This window comes from Heptranchias perlo, chromosome 10 (assembly GCF_035084215.1).
Source record: "Heptranchias perlo isolate sHepPer1 chromosome 10, sHepPer1.hap1, whole genome shotgun sequence".
NCBI lineage: Eukaryota > Metazoa > Chordata > Chondrichthyes > Hexanchiformes > Hexanchidae > Heptranchias > Heptranchias perlo.
In genome coordinates this window covers 66172117-66185303 of record NC_090334.1, presented here as the reverse complement: position 1 = coordinate 66185303, position 13187 = coordinate 66172117, and the positions used below count along the sequence as shown (strand labels likewise).

The window sequence follows — 13187 nt, the reverse complement described above, 5'->3', positions numbered from 1 at the left end:
GCATTGCGGGTACTGGTTGAGATGGGGGCAACGGATGAGACGTGGGGGCACTTTGAGTGGCGTCCCTATTTCCATGTCCACTTTCGCCATCATCCCTTGCCTGGGCTAGGCCCACATCACTCCTACCACCCTGCTGGACGACAGTTTGGAGGACATGTGTGAAGCCTTGTAAAGCCAGTGCCAGAGTATTTGCCTACCTGTTTAAGGTGGCAGAATGTTGCTCACCCTGAGTCCGAAGGGCCATTGTCAGGGCCTCAAAGGACTCATTGGTGAGCCATGCTTGAAGCTCCAGGGAGGCTAGCCTTCCCTCCATCGCAGACATTCCCGCACTTACCTGCAACACTATCTCAGAGATACCCTCACGTCCCTGTGACAGTATCTCAAAGATTCACTCCCGTACCTGTGCCACCATTCCACTCCTGCAGGAGTTGGCCTCCTCCAACCTCTGCATGATTATGGAGAGTGCGCAGTGGCACTTGTTCCAGCACCTCGCAAATGCGCTGCTGCCCCTCGATCATTCCCCTTTTCATGGATGGCCCCCAGGGTTCAGCATCTGTGTCCACCTGAGCAGAGCCTGGAGAGGAGTGCTCCCACTGACACGGACACTCCACAGCTGCCCCTGCCACCAGTGTCTGCTCGTGCTCACATGTGTGTGGTGACTCACCACGTGCTCACGTGTGTGTGGTGACTCACTAACTAAGTGAGGACGGGGACCACCGAGGTGTGTGTATCTGCGCTGGTGGATGGCTCGCTCAGATGTGATGATGCCCCTCAGAGGCCGGCAGGTCCTCTGAGGAATCGCCCTCCACCGTCACGGCGGTCGCTGAAGGCCCTGTAAGAGAACAGAAGGCAATATTAAGCATGATGACAGATGTTGAGGTGCTGAAGATGGCAAGGCATGTTAACATCATTCGCTATTGTGAGTGCTGAATGTTAAAGTTCTGTCGCCAGCCTTTTGTCGGGTGGCAGTCTTGGCGTCCCCAAAGGATAGGCACTCGAGGGTGCAGCTTTTTCCAGAGCCTCCTGCTCCGCATCTGTGAGGATGACCAGATGTTGGGGCCCCCCACCAGTCTTCACCCTCTCCCGTGCATTCTGCGCTCTCCTCCTATAAGGGGAGAAAGTAGAGAGGCATGAGTGAGGGATGGTGACGTGGCCAACCGCTGAATGCATTGGTTTGCTTGAGGCTGACCGTGAAAGAGATGCATCAGAGGGTGAGTATGTGACAGAGCCATGACATTGTACGAGGATTGGGTTGAGTGGTAGTGGTGGTATGTGTACTGGGGAGGTGAGTAAGTGCATGTAAGTTGAGGATGAGCTTTGAGTGGGTGTGAGGAGTGATGTGATAGAGTAGTGTTGGTAGTTCCGAAGGAGTTGTGGGGTGGGGGCGGTGATGTGGAAGACGGAGTTTAGGAGAATGAGTAAGTGTACTCACTTTGGCTGACCTACTTAGATCATTGAAGTGCTTCCTGAACTGGATCCAGGTGCGGGAGACGTTGTTGCTTCTGGTGACCTCCTCTGCCACCTCGAGCCAGGCTTTCTTGGTGGCAGAGGCAGGCCACTTCCTCCCGTCCACCGGGTAGAAAATATCCCTCCTCCTCCTAGCCCCATCCAGTAGGACCTGGAGTGAGGCATCAGTAAATCTGGGAGCAGCCTTACCCCTGGTCTGCTCCGTAGTATAATTTTCTTTGGTTGCTGCAGGAGCAGCATTGGAGGACTGCCCCTTTAAATAGGGCTCCTCCAGCTAACAGCCTGTGATGCGGGTGCGCAGTCCACCTGCTGTGCAGGTTGACGATGGGAAATCCGGAAGCCACGGTAAGTGGCTTCAGTTTACCGCGATTGTGTGGGGAATGGATGGATTTTATGGGCGGGTTACCCACGCGCCCAGTCCCCCCCCCTCCCCCCGCTGCCATCCCACCTCCCTGATAATATCAGGGACCAAGTTTCTGCTAAATATCTTGGGCCACCACAGCCTTCTCTTTCAGAATCTTAGTAACAAAGATAGTCTGCTCATCAGTGAATGACATAATTTGCAAAGAAGAGAGAACATTTTAAAATTTTATACCAGCATTGTCTTTACCATATTAATTCCTTTGTTTTGTGGCAATGGTTTTCTACGTACCAATACTGATCACTTGGCTTTTGTCATCAATCACAATATCCCACTTTTCAGCATGATCACCAGCCTCAGCATTATCCAAAGGAATGTTGACTGTGGGCTTCAGTGGGAGATTCTCCGCTGAAGCTGAAACTGGCTGTATTCTTTGCCTTTTTGGCACAGTTATTCTTTTCATAAGTCCACTTTCATGTGGTTTAGTTTCCATTGATAGAAGCACTGGTTCTTGCTTTCTGATTGCCATGGGAACTGATTCAGTGTGCTCTTTGATATGAGCACTGCGAAACCGGCATGCACCCTTATTGGTCAAGGCATGGGACCGCTGCAGTGCCCGGACCTTCCTTAGCATTTGGATGGGGTCCCCTATCCTGTCATACTGGGGTATCTGTTCTCTAAGCACACATTGCTCTGTGAGAGTCAGGTCTGTTTTCTATTGTTTTCTTGCTCGCTTTTCCTGGGCCTCCTTTCCTCCCTCAATTTGCGCATAACTGCCCTTAATTTGCACATTACTTCCCTGTCCTTTTTATCGGGGTGGGTAGCCCACAACTCTTTATCGGCTGTTTTAGTATTACCAACAACACAAACGACCCTCCTTACGAAATTACAGAAAAATGCTAGGAAAGAAATAAAACAGAAAAGCCAATCTCGTCACAATGCTTCTGAGCCCATTCCATTGCCCATAGCATCCAGCCAACACAACAATAGCCTGTTCCTTCTTGGATTTGGCTTTAGCCTGTTCCTTCTTGGGATTGGCTCATTTGGAGATGATTAGTCTCCTTTTTAATTATCCCTTACAACAACCTCCCCTTTCGGTGGTACCTATAGAGGTTGAGGTTTGTGTAACTGATACAGTGGTTTCCCAATCACTGTCACTTTATAGCACTATACAACTTTCTAAATAATAACTACTTATCCATCACTCCCAGATTATACTCACAAATGTATGTTGTTCACTGCTGTGCCTTGTTGGTCGTCTGAATGTGGGTTGGTTGATGGGTTCGAAGAAGTCTATGTCCGGAATCAATCCACGACAGCAGGCAGGTCCGCTGATTCAGGCTTCACTTCAGTCCGGTCTCAATCGTCCCCGGTTTTGTGTTTTTGGCACAACTCTTCAAATGCAGTCTGTACTGGCTCACCGATGAAATTAAATGCAGTTAAATGCAATTAAATCCATCGGGTAAAATGATATGATGTGGCGATGCCGGTGATGGACTGGGGTGGACAAATGTAAGGAATCTGACAACACCAGGTTATAGTCCAACAGTTTTATTTGAAAATCACAAGCTTTCGGAGTCTTTCTCCTTCGTCAGGTGAGTGTGGGATTCCTTGAAGGTTACCGCATATATAGTCAGAGAACAATGCCTGGTGATTACAGATAATCTTTCCAACTGCCCGTTGTCAAGGGAATCAGACAGAGAGACAGTACATACAGGACTACTGAATATACAAACGGTCCGAACCCAAAGACAGAGAGAGAGAGAGAGAAACATCTGAAAGGAAGAGAAAGAGAGAGAATGACCAGTTGTATAGGCAGACTCGGGCCTTGTTTCATGTCTTGCCTTTATTTCATTGTTATAATGGAATAAGTAGGATACAGTCAAGCCTAGGCACAAACTCTTCAGACAGTACCCCACTACACAGCCAAAGGGGGTCCCAATCAGCCATCTTTTTCTCATATCCTGGACAAGCCTACTGAAACTTATTTAATGCACATAGATTGATTCGTCTCTGCCCATTCAAACACCACTTAAAAACAACTAGCTTTGAAACAGTCATTTCCTTATAAAGATTTTGTGTCTTTGTTCACCTCAATTAGGTGTGAGTTTTCTCCCATCAATCTTGATCCCACACAGATCACTGCATCCTGTTTGGGGTGATGTGTGACTTTCTTGTCTTTGACTGATTCTTGCTTCCTAGATTGGCTGTCTCCATTTGTCATTCATCAATTCAAAGCCAATTATTTTATGTATATTTTTCCCATGCTTTGAGTAATACCCAATTTGCATCTGTACAATAGGAAGTCAATTGCTAGCAAGGACATGTCTTGACTTGTCTTTAGTTGGGTGGCTGCTCAACTCTATCAGTCTTCACTGTTTCTCTTTCCCTCATTCATGTCTCAACAATATGTACATAGGCTTAATCCTCATTGATTAAATTCTTTATTTATATGTAAAATATATCCCCATGAATCTATTAGTTTACTTACATAAACACCAAATGCTCCTAGTATTATTTAAATATACTTGTATAAAACCATTATCCTCTGAAATTTCCTCCCTTGTTCCTTCCAAGCTGCAAACACACCATGCTATTCATTGCATCCTAACCATGCTGAAATCATAACACATGGATGGTTTCCGACTCTAACTCATTCTTTCCTAGGGTATCAGAATTGTGGAAACCTCTTACTTCTGTCAGGCTTTTCTTCCTACTAAAATCTTCAGATTTTTAAATCTCAAGCAGGTGTCAACCTCTTGATTTATCCAAATTTTGTTTTCTCCTGCCTTCAACATTACAGATGTCCTGCACTATGTCTCTGCACCTTCAGTTCTCAAAAAATACTAATCTGTTACTGAAGTCAAAATCTGTGGACATGACATAAGGGACAGGGACAATACAGTGGAAGTTGTATACGAGAGAAGCAAAGCTTGTTTTGCTTCAAACAATGACATTTTTACATTATTCTTGCTCATACAAATTTCTAGCAAGGTCACAGATTGTGAATTTAAAATGGAACACTGTTACTACACTGTGAAAAGAACTCTTTTGTCTTCGGGGGAGTTGAGCAGTACACTACAATGTCTGGAGTTAGCAATTAGTTTCAAGGGAAGGTTACCCACCTCTACTGCTCGCATTGTCTATAAACAGAAACTGGTTAGATCAAGCTTATTTGTTTAATGTCTCAGGTTTTTTCAAATTGCGATGTATGTACTTTTGTCACTATGCTAAGAAATGCAACTGGTTGTCAGTGATTGCCTTAACCAATAAAGGGAGTGCCGTACCAGGTAAAAGTTCCAAAGGATTTGTTTCAGGTATAACAAAGTAAACATCTCTCCAGACAGCAATAAAGTTGCTATCCCCACCTCTATTGATTTGGGTGACAGAAATAATAAATGCTATAATTACCAGTTTGCCGAGAGAAAACTGGGATGTCTTTAAAGAAACTGAGTACGAGAGATGTCCTTTAATCAGGCTTCATTACAGATCTATGCTCGGAAGCCTTTCAGACGAGGATATATTCTTCAAGCTGTTGGCCATTATTTCTGTTCAGTTTTGGTTTTGTTGAACACATCGCTGGACTCCATGGAGAAAGCAGGAATACCACTGCTCCCATGAATAAACATTATATCAGGAAGTCTTGCAGTTTATTGGACTATGTTAAGAAACTCCTAAAAGAAATACTTTCAAATTCTTCTGGAGTGATCGTTGTTTTTTTTAAAAAAAAATATTAGTGCAGCAAGTTTCTTACTGTTTTCTTTTGATGTGTATATTCAATTGTTGTAATAAATTAAACTTGTATATTTAGCCTGAATGATATGCTCTGACACCACAGTGCTCTTCTGACCATCATAGAGGACAGGAATGTATGGTGGGAATGGCGTGCAACGTTTGGTGTAAAATATCTTGCCAAAAGAATCATTGGTATCCCTGAGGCAGGCTAAATCCATTGGGGGTAATTTTAACTTTGTGCGATAGTGTAAAACAGGCACTAGCAAATTGGCAGTCTGGTTAACATCTCTCCTGATTCTTATTTCCGTAGAAGTCAGTGGAAATAAAAATCAGGAGCGAAGTACAATGAGCTGCCCATTCGTTATCGCCCATTTTACACTATCGCACAAAATCAAAATTATCCCCATTCACTCCATACATAAGGTTATACGTTTCAGATAAAGTTACATCTAGACGTTTAATAGTGTTAAATGAATGTTTAATAAAGTCTGGTGTACTTTCTGCAATTTCTGGTCACATTCATTGTTCCAGTTGTTTTCAGCTCTCTCCTACCTTATAGACAGAAAAAAGGTCCTGTTCTTTGTTTCACGGTCAACTGCTGTTTGACATTTCATTGTTCAAGCACAGGGACCCAAGTTTAAGGTTGTAGAAATTTGGGGCTCGATTTTACCAGGCCTGCGGGTTTCCGGCGGGTTGGGTTTCGGGAGCGTGGTCAACACGCTCGGCGAAATTAGTGGGTTGCCCGCGCGATCGTAGCAGGCAACACACTAATAGGAATCAATTACCTGCTCCTCCGGGGTCCGCGGCGCTGGCCTGCGCGTCGGGCGGGCCGCGCATGTGCAGTACGATCTGTCAGCTGGAGGCTCTCTAGTTAAAGGGGCAGTCCTCCACTGACAGATGCTGCAACCAATGGAACAAATTGCAGCATGGAGCAGCCCAGGGGGAAGGCTGCTCCCAGTTTAATGATGCCTCACCCCAGGTATCATCAGATGGGGTGAGGAGGAGGGGGAGGACACAGATCTTCCCCCCGGCGGGCGGGAGGAAGCGGCCTGCCTCTGCCACCAAGAAGGCCTGGCTCGAGGTGGCAGAGGGGGTCACCTGCGCCACCAACATATCGCCCACCTGCATACAGTGCAGGAGGCGCTGCAATGACCGCAGTAGGTCAGCCACAGTGAGAACACGAAGTCTTTCCCCTACACTCCGTCTGCCACAACACTGCCCCCACCCCACATCTCCTTCGGCACCGCCAACACCACTCTGTCACATCACCCTTCATACCCACTCAAACCCCATCGTCATCTTACCTCCACCTACTCACCTCGCCAGTACTCATCCTGCCACTAACACGCAACCCAATCCTCATACAATCTCATTGCTCCATCCCATACTCACCCTCTCGTGCATCTCCCTCATGGCCAGCCTCACTCAACCTGCCACCACCTGTGCTGCAGCCACAGGGCATGCATCACATATGTGCAGTAGGCAGCGTAAGGCAAACGTGTCGTGAGCATGAAGGGGGTGCACAAGGGTGTCTGAGGGTTTGTCCTGGGTGTTACCTATATTGAATTTCAGAGCAACAAACAGCACACATTATATTGACAACACCACTGCCATGTCTCCGCGAATCCTGTCCGTTGTGTCCAATAATGCCCGCTCCTGGGTATCACTATGAGGACCCACCACTGTTGCCACCCATCGTGTTACTGCAGAGTAGGTGCAGGTGTATTTGCAGGGCTCTTCCGCGCAGACGACTGAGAGACATCGGCGGTGTAGCCGGCTGCACCCTGGAAGGATGCGGAGGAGAAGTTGTGGAGGGCAGTGGTGACTTTGACAGCGACAGGTAAGCAGTTGGTGCTGGGGCCAGCCAGGAGCAGCTCGGCATGAAAGAGCCTGCAGATCTCCACGACTACATGTCGAGCGAATCTGCGCCTCCCTGTGCACTGCTGCTCGGAGAGGTCCGGGGAGCTGCGCCTCGGTCTGTGGACCATGTGGCGAGGGTAGTGCCCTCTGTGATGCGTCTCTCCCTGCGGTAGCCCTCCCTCCTGCTGTGCAGGTGGATGTGCAACAACACCGTGTTGGGGGGCTCCACGTCTCTGCGGCGGACGGCGTGGACTGCAAGGCTGCTGGGGCTGGTCATGCTGTTCGTCCTCCGAGGGTGTCCACGCACCACCCATCTGGCAGGTGTTGGTCTGAGGGGTTGTGCAGGGTAGGTGGGTGGTTCCTCGGACTGGGGCTGCGATTTCGTGTCGGTCTGTCCTCTGGCTTGGCGGGGGGTGGTGGAGGGCAGGGGTTGCCCTATGTGACGCGGTGGCCTCCTGCGTGGGTGAGGGCTCTCCCCCGTGGAGCGCACCTTGGCACCTGCCACAGGCTGCTGGCTGCAACACGCCTGGTTGGAGAGAGACTGTTTCCCCCAGTGTGTGAAACTCACTGCCTTGAACCTAAAATCCCACACTTCCTCTTTTGACAGCTGCTTCAGCTCATTAAATGACCTCAACAAGCAAGGTAAGTACACTCAAGTGGAACCCCGCTGGCTTTAATTGCCTGCGGGATTCCCACCAGCGGGGCTTGCGCGCGCAGCCCCGCACGTCAGCGCGGTACCCGGAAGTGGCCGAGATTTCGGCGCCATCCGGTCACGTGACCGGATATCGGGATTTTCGGGGGCCCCCCCGCTGGAAACCCGCAGGAAACCCGACGCGAAAATCGAGCCCTTGAAATCAACAGGTTATTATAAAATCCTAATGTTCTGTAGACTGTCGGATCCAGCAAAATGGCACCTGAGCAAAAAAGTTGACTGACCAGGAAGGATCTTGCGGAGATGTGATTCTTCTAGTTTCAGCAATCTCCAAAACATTATTCTTTTATTTAATTGTAACCTGCTGATTTTAAATTTCTATAAACTTAAACCTGCATCTCAATAACAACTGTAACTCAGCTTTTGTGGAATGTGGTGGGAGTTGGAGTCAGGAGCTGTTGGTTGAGATCCTCAACAAAGCAGCTGCTCAGCCAGTCCCATAGGTATCCATAATAAATCGGCCAAAATGATGTAATTCTGTATGACCCACAAATTGATTAAACCTGGTATCACGTTAATGATTTGGGTATATTGATCCCCTAAGTTTTCTACATCTCTTAAATTGTATTTGTTATTTATTCAGTAGGAGCAATTGATGAATGTATAACTAGTTATAGATTGTATTGAATTTGCAGCATTACACTCCTAACTGTACTTGAATTCCCAGACATGAATATTTAGACTTCCGCTACAAATGTGCCAACCATTACAATGGGTAATATTGTTGATTGGCATAACCTCCGAGAAAGAAACTGGAATCTTAGTAGATTTGTGGAGAAGAGAAGGGATTGTTCGATACAGTGAGATGTTGATGGGTAGATGGGATTAATCTATGAAAAAGTACAGGCTTGTTAGGCATAATGGCCTTTTCCTGCTCCTAACTTGTGAAGTACTTTAATAAGATAAAGGTATAATTATGTTAAGTAGTTTTATCAGTTCAGTCTGTGCATCCTTTTAAAAGGCTGCTTAGATGCAGCAAAGACATTTTTGTTGATCCACAAACAGCAGAAAAAGTTAATTATTCAGCACCATATTCTTCAATAATAACAATAATGGCCACATTTGGAGGGAGAAGAATATTTTTTTAATGTATTTCCATGCATACTTGAAGTATAAAGTGACTCTGAGGAGCAGCCTTGGTCCGATAAAATACTGGTTGTTTTATTCTGTCTCCTCTGAAGGAACTGACCTTAAACAAAGCTGTATTGAAATATTCTGTCCCTGAGCCAAAGAGATTGATGGCTATGGTGGTTGCTTCTGAATCTTATCATCAGCAGTGTATCATGTATTTTAGCGGCACAACAGGTTTCATTTGCACACTGGCGACTTCAATATTCGCCAAACTCAGTGTAGCTGCAATCTGACAGGGTATGACATGGTAACATCAGGCAAGCATGACCTACTTCATGAGAGGGCAATAGGAAAGGGAACAGCGGTTTAACAGGCTTTGAAGTAGACGCGCGTGCTTCGATGCCTATGCAGGCAATGCTCACTTTTAACATCCTTGGAGAATTAATGCAAAACACTTCAAAATGTGAACTGACAACTAGCATTCGTTGATTTGAACTCAAAGCCCAATGAAGCTCTTTTTCTATTAGGCACAACTAGGTTTCTATTTCTGAGAATTTACATTCAGTTTGAACATGTAATCATTTTACAAACGAAGTGCGTTCTTAGCTGGTCAGAATTAGGAGCTGCGGATCCACCTTTATGATAGAGTACAGCTGCTAATCAATCGTAGCTTTCTTTTGAAGTTACAGTGTGCGTACAGAAACAATATGACATATTTCAATTTATTGCGGAGTCCAGAGTGAAGCGCTCTTGACATTGGCTGATCTCACAGGGTTTGCCATAGTCACTGATTAAATTCATGCAGTTGAGCTCCTAATCAATAATCAACTGCCAGATTGCCAAAGCAATGATGGACCGAAGCCATTGTTTTTGGGCCACAAGCTCCATACCCTCGCCACGGACTCCATTCACCCCTTCCTGGCCACTATCTCAGATTGAACCTATTTGTAACCTCAGTGTCCTATTCAGCACTGTGCTGAGTTTCCAAACTCATATACTTTCCACCACAAAGTCCATTTAATTCCACCTTTACATCATCACCTGCCTCTGATCCTGCCTTAGCTCATCGGCTGCTGAAACCCTCATCCATGTGTATGTCACCTCCATTTCTATTCTAGTACTCTCCTGACCGACATTCCATCCTCCACCCTCCATAAACTTCAGCTCATCCAAAACTCTGTTGTCCATTTCCTATACTGCACCAAATCCCGCTCACGCTTAATGCTAAAGAGATCAAGGGATATGGGGAAAAAGCGGGAACAGGGTACTGAGTTCGACGATCAGCCATGATCATTTTGAATGGCGGAGCAGGCCCGAAGGGCCGAATGGCCTACTCTTGCTCCTATTTTCTATGATTCTATGATCACCCATCACTCCTGTCCTGGCTGACCTACATTGGCTCTCGGTCTTCCAATGCCTCCAATTTAAAATTCTAATGTCTATGTTTAAATCCCTTCATTACCTTGTCCCTACTATCTCTGTAACCTCATTCAGACCTACAACCCCCCCTCAAAATTCTGTTCCTCCGACTCTGGCGTTTATGTATCCTCCCTCCCTTCACTCTACCATTGACATCTGAGCCTTCAGTCCTCCAGGCCCCATGTTCTGGAATTACCTCCCTAAACCTCTCTGCCTCCCCAGCTCTCTCGCCTCCCTTAAGACCCTCCTTAAAACCACCTCTTTGACCAAGAGCTTGATCACACCTCCTACTATCTCCCTCTTTGACTTGGTGTCCATTTTTGTCTGATTGTGCCTCTGTGAAGCACCTTGGGATGTATTTCTACGTTAAAGGTGCTATATAAATGCAATTGGTGTTGTTTTCAGCCTTTTATGCTGATTCTCTGGGGTTATTGCTGGCTCTCTCTGCCTTCCGGATGTTTCTGCCTCTCTCTGTGTTTTTTTTTTCTCTGTTTTTTTTCCCTGTTTGTTTTTTTGTTGAATGTGTATTCGGGGGTTCTGCAGGTGACACCTCTCTGTCTGAACACGGTGATTGCCTTGGCAACGGGCAGTTGCAGGGGCAGTCTGTAAACACCATGTATTGTTCAATATGTATAAATGCGTAGGCTTCAAGGAGCTCTTGAAACATTTGCCTGAGGAAGGAGAAAATCTCCGAAAGCTTGTGAATTTAAAATAAAATTGCTGGACTATAACTTGGTGTTGTAAAATTGTTTACAATTGTCAACCCCAGTCCATCACCGGCATCTCCACATCATAATGGATGATGGCAGTCTTCCTCTGGTATTTAAAAAGAAACAATGCAGTCTTATAAAATTGAGATTTCCACCTGCTTCTTGTGCACTGAAGTTACCCTGGGTGGGACCTCTGTCTAAATTATAGGAACACGACCTGGCCTGCTAAAGGTTCTAATATCAATGCTCTATGCATATTTATTTAGACTCCTGCTCAAAATGAATGGGCATGAATTACATGGAAGTACAGCCTAAATGGAATCCTAGTCAGGATATGTTTACAGGGGGGACCGAGTATAGGTTCTGGAACCCCAATTTCCTGGTCCCTGTTCACCCAAATTCCACCGGTGGTACTGATCCGCTGGTTATAAAATCCCTTTCAGGCAGAGAGTTCCAGACCTCCCACCACCCTCTGGGTGAAAACATTTCTCCTCAACTCGCCTCTGGTCCTTCTACAAATTACTTTAAATCTATGCCCCCTGGTTATTGACCTCTCTGCCAAGGGAAACAGATCCTTCCTATCCACTCTCTCTACGCCCCTCAAAATTTTATACACCTCAATTAAATCTCCCCCCAGCCTCCTCTGTTCCAATGAGAACAACCCCAGCCTATCCAACCTTTCCTCATAGCTAAAATTCTCCAGTCCTGGCAACATCCTCATAAATCTCCTTTGCAATCACATCTTTCCTGTAATGTGGTGACCAGATCTGTACGCAATATTCTAGCTGTGGCCTAACCAGTGTTTTATACAGTTCCAAGCCAATTTTTGTATCATCTGCAAACTTCTTAATCATGCCCCCTACATTTAAGTCTAAATCATTAATATGTACCACAAAAAACAAGAAACCTCGTACTGATCCCTGCAGAACCCCACTGGAAACAGTCTTCTACTGAGCCAATTTTGGATCCAACTTGCCATTTTCCCTTGGATTCCATGGACTTTTACTTTTCTGACCAGTCTGCCGTGTGGGACCTTGTCAAAAGTCTTGCTAAAATCCATGTAGACAACATCAAACGCGCTACCCTCATTGATCTTCCTTGTTACCACCTCAAAAAATTCAATTAAGTTTGTCAGACACGACCTTGCCTTAACAAATCCTTGCTGACTGTCCCTGATTAATCTGTGCCTTTCTAAGTGACAATTAATACTGTCCCTCAGAATTTTTTCTAATAATTTGCCCACCACCAAGGTTAGGCTGACAGGCCTGTAATTATTCAGTCTTTTCCTTTCTCCCTTTTCAAACAACAGTACAATGTTAGCAGTTCTCCAGTCTTCCAGCACCACGCCTGTAGCCAGAGATGATTGGAAAATGATGGCCAGAACCTCCGTTATTTCCTCCCTTGCTCCTCTTAACAGCCTGGGATACATTTCATCCAGGCCTGGCGAGTTATCTACTTTCAAAGATGCTAATCCTCTTAATATTTCCTCTCTCACTTTGTTTATCCCATCCAATATTTCACTCTCCTCCTCCTTAACTACAATGTCTGCATCGTCCCCCTCTTTTGTGAAGACAGACGCAAAATATTCATTAAGAACCGTACCCACATCTTCCGCCTCCACACACAGGTTACCTTTTTGGACTCTAATAAGCCCTACTCTTTCCTTAGTTATCCTCTTGCTCTTTATGTATTTATAAAACATTTTTGTGTTTTCCTTGATTTTACTTGCCAATATTTTTTCATGACCTCTCTCTGCTTTCCTAATTTCCTTTTTAATTTCACCCCTGCACTTTCTATACTCCTCTAGGCTTTCTGCAGTATTGAGCTCTCGGTATCAGATATAAGCTTCCCA

General features: G+C 45.8%; 1 pseudogene; it reads right to left on the bottom strand.

The window, feature by feature from the left end:
• LOC137326783 (kinectin-like) overlaps positions 1-13187 on the bottom strand; it is a 60466-nt pseudogene that overhangs the window by 7961 nt on the left and 39318 nt on the right.